This window comes from Delphinapterus leucas, unplaced genomic scaffold (assembly GCF_059928025.1).
Source record: "Delphinapterus leucas isolate spDelLeu-1000000601 "Yukka" unplaced genomic scaffold, BTC_Dleu_Yukka2 spDelLeu_asBTCV2_sq25, whole genome shotgun sequence".
In the NCBI taxonomy this organism is placed as follows: domain Eukaryota; kingdom Metazoa; phylum Chordata; class Mammalia; order Artiodactyla; family Monodontidae; genus Delphinapterus; species Delphinapterus leucas.
In genome coordinates, this window is record NW_028322234.1 from 17,560,643 (window position 1) to 17,572,462 (window position 11,820).

Here is an 11,820-nt window from a genome sequence, read left to right on the forward strand (position 1 = left end):
GTTTCAAAGCAAAGAGGTGCCGGAGGACCACCCTAAGAGCTTGGATGAGGGTCCTCAAGAGAAGCAGAACCAACAGAATATATAAGGATACAAATATAGATATATTGTGGAGACTTCCCTGGCAGTCCAGTGGTTAAGACTCTGTGCTTCCAATGCAGGGGGTGGGTTCGATCCCTGGTCAGGGAACTAAGATCCCACATGCCGCATGGCCAAAAAAATAAAGAAAGAAAATTTATTAATATATAGATATAGATATATTGCTACCCAGAAAGAGATGTATAATCAGTATTATGGAGGCTGAGAAGTCCCTCTATCTGGATCTACCGTCTACAAGCTGGACACCCAGGAGACCTGGTGCTGTAAGGCCAAAGGCAGGAGGTGATGGATGGTCCTGCCAGCTGTCAGGCAGAAGGGACAGATTCTCCCTTTTTTGCCTTGCTTTTCATTCATGTCCACAATGGACTGGTTGATGCCCACTTAGGCGAGGGCCATCTGCTTTACGGGGTCCACCAATTCAAAGGACCACCTCATCCAGAAAGCCCTGCACAGACACACCCAGAAATCAAGTTTAAAAAATGAAGATATATTGGGAATTCCCTGGCGGTCCAGTGGTTAGGACTCGAAGCTTCCACTGCAGAGGGCGCGGGCTCAGTCGCTGGTTGGGGAACTAAGATTCTGCAAGCCACCATGGTGAGGACAAAAAAGAAAAAAAAAAGAGAGATGTATCTTACAGAGCGTAATGTCACACGACTTAGTGAAATTACACACATACAGGCAAATGTCACGACGGTAAAAAGATCCACGGTGGCCAGGGGTCGGGGGATGGAGGGGATGACAGGTGGAGCACGGAGGGGTTTCAGGGAAGTGAAAATACTCTGTGTGATGCCATAATGATAGATGCCTCTCATTATGCATTTGTCCAAACCCGTAGAACGTTCACCAGGAAGAGTGAAACCGAGTGTCAACTGCAGACAATGGCTGATAATGACGTGTCAGTGTAGGTCCATCCTTGTCACAAACGTCCCATCTGGTGGGGGATGTTGATAGTGGGGGAGGCTATGTGTGTGTGGGGGGAGGGGAAGTGGGAAATCTCTGTACCTTCTGATCAATTTTTCTGGGAACCTAAAACTGCTCTGAGAAATTGTCTTTAGAAACTGCACACAAGGGGGACTTCCTCGGTGGTGCAGTGGTTAAGAATCTGCCTGCCAATGCACGGGACATGGGTTCGAGCCCTGGTCCGGGAAGATCCCACATGCCGCAGAGGAACTAAGCCCGTGCGCCACAACTACTGAGCCCGCGAGCCACAACTACTGAAGCCCATGCACCTAGAGCCCGTGCTCCGCAACAAGAGAAACCACCGCAATGAGAAGCCTGTGCACCGCAACGAAGAGTAGCCCCTGCTCGCCGCAACTAGAGAAAGCCCCCGCACAGCAACAAAGACCCAAAGCAGCCAAAAATAAATAAATTAAAAAAAAATCCTGCACACAAGGGACTTCCCTGGTGGCACAGTGGTTAAGAATCACCCGCCAATGCAGGGGACACGGGTTTGAGCCCTGGTCTGGGAAGATCCCACATGCCGCGGATCAGCTAAGCCCGTGCACCACAACTACTGAGCCTGCACTCTAGAGCCCACGTGCCACAACTACTGAGCTCGAGTGCCACAACTACAGAAGTTCGCACACCTAGAGCCCATGCTCCACAACAAGAGAAGCCACCGCAATGAGAAGCCCCTGCACTGCAATGAAGAGTAGCCCCTGCTCGCCGCAACTAGAGAAAGCCCACGCCCAGCAATGAAGAACCAATGCAGCCAAAAATAAATAAATACATAAATAAATGAATTTATTTTAAAAAACCGTTCAATTTTATTAATTGACATATATTAAATTCACAAATAGTCTAAATGAAGTCTTTCACAATGCACTGCATGATCCTAAGTCAAAATACAGATTTCAAGAATTCAGAAGCATTCTTGTTCTTCTGATGCACTGACCTAAGAATTATGATTTCTCTTTTTTTTTGAAGTATACTTGATTTACAATATTGTGTTACTTACTGCTGTACAGCAAAGTGATTCAGTTATACATATATATACTTTTTTTTTTTTCCGGCCACACTGTGTAGCATGTGGGATTTTAGTTCCCTGACCAGGGGTCGAACCTGTGCCCCCTTCAGTGGAAGCGTGGAGTCTTAACCACTGGACTGCCAGGGAAGTACTTACATTCTTTTCTCTTAAATATATATTCTTTTTCACTATGGTTTATCATTGTTTATTACGCACCACCATTTCATGACCCATCTCTTGCAAATGGACACTTGGGTGGTTTCCACTTTGGGGCTATTATGAACACAGCTACTATGAGTCTTTTCCTGGTTGTGTGTATATATATATATATTTTTTACTTTTGGCTGAGTTGGGTTCTCGCTGCTGTGCCCGGGCTTTCTTTAGTTGCAGTGAGCGGGGGCTACTCTTCGTTGCAGTGCACGGGTTTCTCATTGCAGTGGCTTCTCTTGCTGTGGAGCACGGGCTCTAGGTGTGCGGGCTTCTGTAGTTGTGGCTCGCGGGCTCTAGAGTGCAGGATCAATAGTTGTGGCGCGCGGGCTTAGTTGCCCCGCGGCATGTGGGATCTTCCACGACCAGGGCTCGAACTCATGTCCCCTGCATTGGCAGGCGGATTCTTAACCACTGAGCCACGAGGGAAGCCCGCACTCATATTTTATTGGGCACTGTATTCGTTTGCCTGGGCCGCCATAACACAGTACCACAGTCTGGGGGCTTAAACAACAGACATTGATTCTCTCCCAGTTCTGGAAGCTCCAAAGATTGATGTGTGGGCAGGGCTGGTTCCCTCTGAGGTCTCTCTCCTTGACAGCCATCTTCTCCCAATGTCATCCCTCTGTTCAATCCTGTGTCCTAATCTCCTCTTCTTACAAGGGCACCAGTCAGATGGGATTAGGGTCTAGACCCATTTTACCCTAATTAACTCTGTAAAGACCCTGTCTGCAAATACAGCCACATTCTGAGGTCCAGGCAATTAGGGCTTCAATGTATGCATCTAGGGAGACAAAATTTAGTCCCTAACAGACACCTACACCTTCGGGAGCTTATTTGCTGGGTCACGGAATACCCATGAGTTTAGATTTTGTCCAAAATGCCAAATGGTTTTTCAGAGTAGCCGGGCTCTCTGGCTCCCTGGCTTCCTGCCCCTGTTTTCCCCAAACTCAAATCCCAGGGAATCTTCCTGGTTTCAATGTGCAGAGCCAGGTCCTGCCTGGAATGCTTTTCCAACAGAAAACGTCTCATCGTTCAGGATTCAGGGAAAGTGTCACTCTGCGGAGATGCCTTCTTCTTTTTTTTTTTTTTTTTTTTTTTTTTGCGTTACTCGGGCTTCTCACTGTTGTGGCCTCTCCCGTTGCGGAGCGCAGGCTCTGGACGCGCAGGCTCAGCGGCCATGGCTCACGGGCCCAGCCACTCCGCGGCATGTGGGATCTTCCCAGACCGGGGCACGAACCCATGTCCCCTGCATCGGCAGGCGGACTCTCAACCACTGCGCCACCAGGGAAGCCCAACCTTCTTGACCACTCCCTTTACCATGGCCACATGGTCATCCTGAAGGCAGCAACTACCTTCCATTCTCCGTAGAGCACTTCCTGTGACCTCATCTTTCTTTTTTTTTTTCTTTTTGGCTGCACAACGTGGCATGCGGGATCTCAGTCCCCCGACCAGGGATTGAACCTGGGTCCCCTGAAGTGGAAGCTCGGAGTCCTAACCACTGAACTGCTTGTGAAGTCCCCATTTTATCTTACTTGGTTATTACCTGTCTCCTTCTACTGCTCGTGAGTACTCCTGGAACAGGGACCAAGTTTGCTGTCCACGCTCTATGTCCAAGCTCAGGAGAGAGCCTGGCACGCAGCAGGCATTCCAACATCATAAGCCATCAGGGAAATGCAAATCCGAACCATGGTGAGATGGTACCGCATGCCCACTAGGACAGCTGCATTCAAAAAGGTAGATGATAACAAATGTTGGTGAGGGTGTGGAGAAATCAGAACCTCACATGTGGCAAGTGGGAATGTAAGATGGAGCAGCCCCTGTGGACAATGGTCTGGCAGCTCCTCAAAAGGTTAAACACAAAATTGCCATATGATCCAGCAATTCTGCTCCTTGGTACATGCCCACAAGAAATGAAAATGTATGCCCCATAAAAATGTATGCACACATACTCACAGCAGCATGATTCATAACCACCAAGAAGTGGACACAACCCAAATGTCCATAACTTGACGAATGAATAAACCAGTGTGGTCTGTCCACACACTATTACTCAGCAGTAAAAAGTAATGAAGCACTGACACTAGAATGTGGATGAACCTTGAAAACATGATGCTCAGAGAAAGAAGCCAGTTACCAAAGGACAAATGCTGTCTGATCCATTTATATAACATTCCAGAACAGGCAAATCCACGGAGACAGAAAGTGGATTAGTGGTTGTCAGGGGCTGGGGAAGGGAGTGGGGAGTGACTGCTAATGAGGGGGGCAGGGTTCCTTTTGGGGTGATGAAAATCTCTAAAATAGATCCTGGTGCTGGTTGCACAACCTTGTGAAAACCACTGAATTGTACAATTTAAATGAGTGAATTGTAAGGCATGAAAATTATGTATCAATACACATGTTACAAAACGTAGTCATTGTACCTAATTAATTAATCAATTTTAAAATGTAAGGCCGGGGCTTCCCTGGTGGCGCAGTGGTGGAGAGTCCGCCTGCCGATGCAGGGGACACGGGTTCGTGCCCCTGTCCGGGAAGATCCCACATGCCGCGGAGCGGCTAGGCCCGTAAGCCATGGCCGCTGAGCCTGCGCGTCCGGAGCCTGTGCTCCGCAACGGGAGAGGCCACAGCAGGAAGAGGCCCGCGTACAGCAAAAAAAAAAAAAAAAAAAAAAAAGTAAGGCCAAAGGAGCCAGGGCCCCTCCTTCTGCCCCCCAAAGGTCAGATCTGGGAGTGATGATTTGACCCCAGCAGCTGGAGGCCCAAGAAGCAGCAGCAGATCCCCTGGGCTCACTTGCCTGGATCCTTCCCTGCAGAGGTGGGTTTGGGTCACGCCAGAAAAACTCAGTCATAGAGGTAAATACTATTGTATTGCAATATATTTAAAAAATCATAATTAATGCAGAAAACAAACTTATGGTTACCAAAGGGGAAAAGGGGGTGGGGGAGTAGGAGTTTGGGATTAGTAGATACAAACTACTTTATATAAAATAAGTAAACAACAAGGTCCTACTGTATAGCACAAGGAACTATATTCAATATCCTGTAATAAATCATAATGGAAACAAATATGAAAAAGGATATGTATATATATGTATAACTGAATCACTTTGCTGTATACCAGAAATTAACACAACATTGTAAATCAAATACTTCAATTAAAAAAATTTTTTTTAATTAAAAAAAGATTAATGCAAAAAAGCCAAGGTGGAGGAAATAAAATTTTGAATAAACACTCAGTTTCCCTATCTGAGAAAGGAAAAGAGAGGGTGGGAGCAAGACAGGCAATCTCCCGGCGGCTGCGGTTCCACCCCTACGAATCGGCCCCTGGGCAATTCCGCGGGGTCTGGGGCGCTCTGTCCGCCCCCTCCTCGCCGCCCATTCCAGCGGCCAGGACCAGCCTTATGCGCGCTGAAAGCTCTCAGGGCCCCGAGGCCCCGCCCCCAGGCCTGTCCATCACTCGCCACGGCCCGCCTCTAGGCCAATCGGCCCTCGCCACTGCTGCCCGAGACCAATAGAAAGCAGCCTTTCCAGGCGGAGGCGGGACGGGCAGCCAGTATGTCTCCGCATTTCTCGCGGAAGAGACGCGGCCAGGTATTTGTACCTGCAGGATAGAGCAGAAGGCGGAAGGACAAGGGGCTCCCCCATCCCTGGCACAGTGGCACGGGCTTCTGCAGAAGGGCCCCCATTTCCTCAAGTCCCATACGGGCCTCCGTTTTAAAGGGGAGGGGTCTGCCGCCCCATAGATTCCTCCCAGACCCAGGGACTGGGTCTTTCCTTGTCCATGCTCGTCGCTGTCTTTGCAACAACCTTAGGCGGATAGGTCCTGTCATCATTCCCAACTTACAAAAGTTGGGGCTTGGAGGCTTGGAGCCCCAAGACCCTTGCCCAAGGTCCCCCACTATGATTAGCGTATCTGCTTGGCTCTGGGGCAAGAATTTCAGTCTAGACAGTAGACTGGGTGGATGATTCTTGCGGGGGGGCATCCTGGGCTCTTCGGAGTGTGGAGAGCATCCTTGGCCCCCCACCGACTGGATGTCAGGACCCCCGTCTCCCGGTCATGACAGTAACAAATGTCCCCAGACATCTCCCAGTGTCCCCTGGGGGGTTGGCAGGATTACCATGGGAGAGATTCACTGGATTAGGGGATTTCATGGACCCCCCCCGCACGACAATGTACTCCATGACCATCTGACCTCCGAGGTCCTGGAATGCTGCACACATTTAAATACACACCTGAGTGGGAGGGAGAGGAGGAGACACAGACACTGGGGGTCACCCTGGTTTACCCTGTCTGACCATCGGGGATTTGTCCTGGTGCGTAGTGTGAGCAGGGACTCAATTGAGTCAGATTCCGTTTTTTCCCCCAAATAGTGTGAGGCTTTTTAACCTCGGCACTGCTGATACTTGGAGCCAAATCGTTCTCTGAGTTGGGGCCCTTCTAGGCACTGTAGGGTGTTGAGCAGCATCCCTGGTCCCCACCTGCACGATGCCTGGAGGACTCCCCAATTGTGGAAAATGTTGGGGAGCAAACGTGAAGACTGCTGCTCAAGGCTGGAGGGGTATTCCCCGGGGACCCCGCTGAAGCACAGAAGGCCCGGCCTCGCTCCAAGTCTCTGATTCCGCAGGTTTGAGGTGGGGCCCAAGAAGCTGCATTTCTAAAGGACCTCAGGTTATGCAGGTGTTGCTGGTGGTGGGGAATCCCTCTTGGAGACCCACAGCTGTAACGCCGCCCCTGCCAGACTGAGAGCCACTGGAGCCAGGTGTTGCCTCCTTCTGACCGGGAGGAGCCAGAGGCGGGGGGGAGGGACCGGGGGGGCGGGGGGGTGTAGATGTTTGGGGGGGAAGTGCTCAAATGACTGCATCTCCAGATCTGGCCTGAAGCCAGGGATTCGGACCATGGTGCCTTTCGTCGCTAGGTGGCGACAGTGCCCGCTTGATCCTGGAGGTCGGGGAAGGGGCGCAGGGATGCGGCGGGGGTGGGGGTGGGGGTGGGGGCGGGGCGGGATGCGTGAGCGACTGACTTGTCAGCATGATAACAATAATAACGTGGTCCCTTCGCACGAATTGCGCTCTCACTCTGGACAATGGAGATACCTCCGTAGACAACATGTCCAGTCATCCTGGAGCAGACATTCTAGGTAAATATCACCAGCTAATATAAATGCTGGAAAGGCAATACAATAAAGAGCTGGCCGGGAAAGAATAGGGAGTACTAGAGATGAGGGTTCCTCTCTGACACCCCACTCCCACGTGGCCAGGGGTGGGTCATTCCGCGGCCGCAAAACTCAGAGACAAAGATCTGTGGTCTTCCTAGCTGTGCCAGGCCCTGTTTTTGGCTAAGCTAGAACCACAGTGGACAGCTAGGCAGACCTTGGGATGTTAGTTGGGGAGGTGCACACATAAATGTAAGCATAAATGTAAAATAATCAAAAGGACACAGATTCAATGAAAGATAGCTGGGTGGTTAGGAGATTGCATCTCTGTTTCCTCATCTTTAAAACAGGTTACACTGCTGTCTTACAGAGTTGTTGAAAAGACTAAATGAGATGATATAAAGTGTTGAGAATGGTGTCTGTTTCCAAATAAGCACTTAGTAAATATTAGCCACTTTTTTTTTTTCTGCATCACACAGTTTGCAGAATCTTGGTTCCTCCACCAGGGATCAAACCCAAGCCCCCTGCAGCAGAAGCATGGAGCCCTAACCGCTGGACCGCCAGGGAAGTCTCAATATTAACCACTATTTTTTAAAAAAATTTATTTAGTTTTTGGCTGCATTGGGTCTTTGTTGCTGCACACAGGCTTTCTGTAGTTGTGGCATGCGGCCTTCAGTAGTTGCGGCATGCAGGCTCAGTAGTTGTGGCACACGGGCTTTGTTGCCCTGCGGCATGTGGGATCTTCCCAGACCAGGGATCGATCCCATGTCCCCTGCATTGGCAGGCAGATTCTTAACCACTGCGCCACCAGGGAAGTCCCTAACCTCTATTAATTATTATCATTACTTTCAGCATCTGAGACCTGGGAACGCAGAGAACGCTGTAGGCTTTAATTGTATGTAAACTAAGTGTTAAAGGGCTGTGAGAAAAGAGGTTGTGTTTTAGAATTTTACAACACTTGAATTTGCTTTTTAGAAACTAATGTTTTCCGGCCTGGGGGAATGGCCAGATGAGCTGTGTGTGTGTGTGTGTGTGTGTGTGTGTGTGTGTGTGTGTGTGTGTGTGTGTTAGAGTCTGGGTAGGTAGGCAGGGATTCATTTATTGAAAGTGTCCTGTAACCTCCGGGAAACAGGAGATGGCAACCTTCCCCTCCTTGTGAGGCTCTCACAGCCTTTAATCTGCCTTTCCTGGGCAGTTGAAGGAAACCCTCTGCAACCCATTTCCAGGAAGATCCCCAGAGAGGCGGGAAACACCTGGGGCCTATACAGCTGCCCATAGCAACCTCAGAAAGTCAACAGGATGAAAAGCCAGATAAACACAAGCCACACAACTTGGCTGAAGAAATGTTGACTTTGGCCCCAGACGCATGGAGATAGGGGTGGCTTGGGGGGAAGCCTCTCTTCCCCCTGGACTCATTTGTTGACTGACTGCCCTGCAGAGGTGGAAGTCTTACCTCTGCAGCTGACACAGGCTTCTGACTGACTCCAGGGTGATTTCTGCTGCTGTTGAGCTTCCAATTGGGGAACCGATTCCATGGTTTTGCCACATTTTGGTGGCAGACACTAACCTACTACCGTGAGTTTTGAGGATCACGTTACTTGTGAGAGGTGCTGGATGATGAATCACATCAAAACAAAAGGGACATGGGACATCTGTGGTGGTCCAGTGGTTGAGAATCTGTCTTGCAATGCAGGGGACGCCGGTTCGATCCCTGGTCGGGGAACTAAGATCCCACATGCCGCAGGGCAACTAAGCCCACATGCCACAACTACTGAGCCAGCACGCCACAACTAGAGAGCCCGCATGAGTGCTGCAACTAAGACCTGACTCAGCCAAAACATATAAATAAATAAATGCAAAATTAAAAAAACCCAAAAAACAAAAGGGACACTATCAGTCGAAACTCTCGGTTTACAAAAGACTGAAGTCATGACTCAAATTAGCTTAAACCAAAAAACCAAAACAAATACACAGGAAGGGCTAAGGGCCACCTGCTTCAGGTATGGCTGGATCTAGGTGCCTACACAGGGACTTTCCTGGTAGTCAAGAGGTTAAGACTCCATGCTTACAATGCAGGGGGCACGTGTTTGATCCCTGCTCTGGGAACTAAGATCCCACATGCCGTGTGGCACAGCTAAAAAAAAAAAAAAAAAAAAAAAAGGTGCTTAAACAATGTTGTGAAGGCATGGACTCCTCAACTTCTCTTTCTCTCTAAGATCCGCCCTCTTCTGTTTTGTCTTCATTCTCATTACTTTTTTTTTTTTTTTTTTTTGCGGTACGCGGGCCTCTCACTGTTGTGGCCTCTCCCGTTGCGGAGCACAGGCTCCGGACGCGCAGGCTCAGCGGCCATGGCTCGCGGGCCCAGCCGCTCCGCGGCATGTGGGATCTTCCCGGACCGGGGCACGAACCCATGTCCCCTGCATCGGCAGACGGACTCTCAACCACTGCGCCACCAGGGAAGCCCCCATTTTTTTTTTTTTAACTGAGGCTCATGGTCCAGACATACAAATGCAAAACAACCACAATGATGCTCCCAGAAGGCTTAAGTCCAGCTGATAGGTGGGGGTGAATGCACAAACGAGGAACAGCAGAGTGGCTAGTATCTAGGGTCAGAGTCTGTGTGCGACATGGTCATGCCCTCCAGATCTCAGAGTTGTTGGGTGGCAAAAAATGACTCATGGAAGCTCCAGGCTTCCACTGTATGGCACCATGAGCAACACTGCTTATATTTCAGACAAAGTGCCTGGGATGACTCTCATTGGTCCCACTTGAGTTACATGTTCATTCCCCGAACCAATCACTGTGGATGGAATCTCTGTGGATGGAAATTCTCTGATTGACGGGGCTAAGTTGATAATGGATCTGTAGAGCCACATGAGCATGTGAGAAGGACAGTCCCCCACAAACATTGGAGTGCCATGTCCAGAAGGGTATGCTGGATCCTAAGAGAATAGAACACAGACACCACTTATAATTGCCCGGCTTTGATGGGGTTTCCAGTAAGGAGATGCCAACCCATTTCCATTGCCACCCCATCCCAGTCCTGGAAACATAAGCACAGGCAGCTCCCCCATCTTCCTGATCCAGGACCAATGTCGAATAATACGCTAGTGTATGGAAGGCCCCTGTTCTGGTTATCCACTCGCGTCCATTGATGGACACTTGGGTTGCTTCCAGGTCTGGGCTATTGCGAGTAGAGCTGCTAGGAGCACTCATGTACAAGTATTTGAGTCCCTGTTTTTAATTCTCTGGGGTGTGCACCTGGGAGTCAATGCCCTGACTCCAGTCTCACCCCCTCTCTCACCCCCTCTGCTGTATCCATGACGATGACCAGGCAGTACCCGAGTGAAAGAGACACCCCTGGACCAAGCTGTTATGTGTGTGCGCCCTGTTCTGCCCACCCGCCACACTGCCTCTCCCTCCCCGCCTTAGCGCTGCCCTGTGGATGCACAGACTTGGTGCGTGACTTCCATTAGAAAGATTCAGTGGCAGGCGTCGGGGGTGTGTGTGGAATTCCCTGGTGGTCCAGTGGTTAGGACTCAGCACTTTCACTGCCAGGCCCGGGTTCGACCCCAAAATTCTGCTGCTGTGCAGTGCAACCAAAAGAAAAGAAAGAAAAAAGAAAGATTCAGTGGGCCTTTGTTGGTTTTTCTCCCCAAAGTGGAGTTCTTTGTGTTGACATAGAGGATGTATGTTGTAGGCGGACATTTGTCTGCATGGACAGCCTGACAGCAGGGTCCCTGGACAAGGGGAACCCACTGGTAGACAGGTGGGTTGGAGGCCAGTCAGCAGCTGTCAGGTTGCAGCCAGAGGATTGCCGAAATCCTGTCTGTCCCTGTCCGGTAAGGAAATGAAGGCAGCATGCAAACAAGAGGCAGAGAGACAGGGATCATTTCTTTTCTCTCTTTTATGTCTTTCTTGTTTTCAGGAGAATTTCACACAACACAAAATTAACTGTTTCGACAGTACAATTTGGTGGGATAGAGAGTACATCCACGATATTGTATAACCATCAGTCCTGTCTAACTGTGGAACATATTTATCACCCCAAAGGAAACTCCATGCCCATTAGCAGGCACTCCCCATCCCCTCCCCCAGCCCCTGACCCCACCATCTACTTCCTGTCTCTGTGGCTGTGACTCCTCCAGGGACGCCCTGTGAGCAGAATCAGACAGTATTTGTCCTTCTGTGTCTGGCTTCTCTCACTGAGCGTCACGTCCTCAAGGTTCATCCATGTCATAGCAGGTGTCAGAATCTCCTTCCTTTTCGTGGCTGAGTAATATTCCACTGTATGGATGGACTACATTGTGTTCATCCATTCATCTGATGACAGATATTTGAGTTGTTTCCACCCTTTGTCTATCGTGAATAATGCTGCTATGAGCGTGGGTGTACAAGT